This window comes from Rutidosis leptorrhynchoides, chromosome 10 (assembly GCF_046630445.1).
Source record: "Rutidosis leptorrhynchoides isolate AG116_Rl617_1_P2 chromosome 10, CSIRO_AGI_Rlap_v1, whole genome shotgun sequence".
Lineage (NCBI taxonomy): Eukaryota > Viridiplantae > Streptophyta > Magnoliopsida > Asterales > Asteraceae > Rutidosis > Rutidosis leptorrhynchoides.
The window spans coordinates 94,337,630-94,339,112 of NC_092342.1; positions in this window are offsets into that span (position 1 = coordinate 94,337,630).

Here is a 1,483-nt window from a genome sequence, read left to right on the forward strand (position 1 = left end):
TACAAATGAGAAAAATGAGCTTATTCCTACTAGGACTGTAACAGGATGGCGTGTATGTATTGATTATAGAAAATTAAATGACGCCACCAGAAAAGATCACTTTCCCTTACCTTTCATTGATCAAATGTTGGAAAGATTAGCCGGAAATAGCTACTATTGTTTTCTAGATGGATTTTCCGGATATTTTCAAATTCTAATAGCACCCGAGGACCAAGAGAAAACCACATTCACGTGCCCTTATGGTACTTTTGCTTATAAACGCATGCCATTTGGACTTTGCAACGCCCCTGCAACCTTTCAAAGGTGTATGATGGCAATTTTTCACGACATGATAGAAGAATGCATGGAAGTATTCATGGATGACTTTTCAGTCTTCGGTGATACATTTAAATCATGTCTAGTTAATCTGGAACGAATGCTAATTAGATGCGAAAAATCAAATCTAGTACTTAATTGGAAGAAATGCCATTTCATGGTTAAAGAAGGCATCGTTCTTGGACATAAAATTTCAAAAGAAGGAATTGAAGTGGATAGAGCTAAAGTAGATGTAATTGCTAAACTTCCACATCCCACCAATGTTAGAGGAGTTAGGAGTTTTCTAGGGCATGCCGGTTTTTACCGACGTTTCATAAAATATTTTTCTAAAATTGCCACTCCTATGAATAAACTCCTAGAAAAGGATGCTCCATTCATCTTTTCAGATGAGTGTATCAAATCTTTTAATATTCTTAAAGAGAAACTCACTAATGCGCCGATCATGATAACACCAAATTGGAATCTACCATTTGAACTAATGTGCGATGCAAGTGATTTTGCAATGGGAGCCGTTTTAGGACAAAGGATTGAAAAACGATTTCAACCTATATATTATGCTAGTAAGACGTTACAAGGAGCACAAACGAACTATACAACTACTGAAAAAAACTCCTTGCTATTGTCTTTGCTTTTGACAAATTTCGATCATATCTCGTTCTAGCAAAAACGGTGGTCTATACCGACCATTCTGCTCTTAGATACCTATTTTCAAAACAAGATGCTAAACCAAGATTAATCCGTTGGATCTTACTCTTACAAGAGTTTGATATTGAAATCCGAGATAAAAGAGGAGCAGAAAATCTCGCCGCTGATCATCTTTCTCGTCTTGAAAATCCTGAGTTAGAAGTTCTAAATGAATCGGCCATACAAGACAACTTTCCTGATGAATATCTATTGAAGATAGATTATAAAGAAATACCATGGTTTGCAGACTATGCAAACTACTTAGTTTGTGGATTCCTTGAAAAAGGATTATCGTACCAAAGACGAAATAAATTCTTCAGTGATATAAAACACTATTTTTGGGAAGATCCACATCTGTTTAAAAGTTTTCCCGATGGAATAATACGCCGATGTGTATTAGGAGATGAAGCTAGTAAAATATTAAACCATTGTCACACAGGACCAACAGGAGGGCATTATGGGCCTCAACTAACAGCAAGAAAAG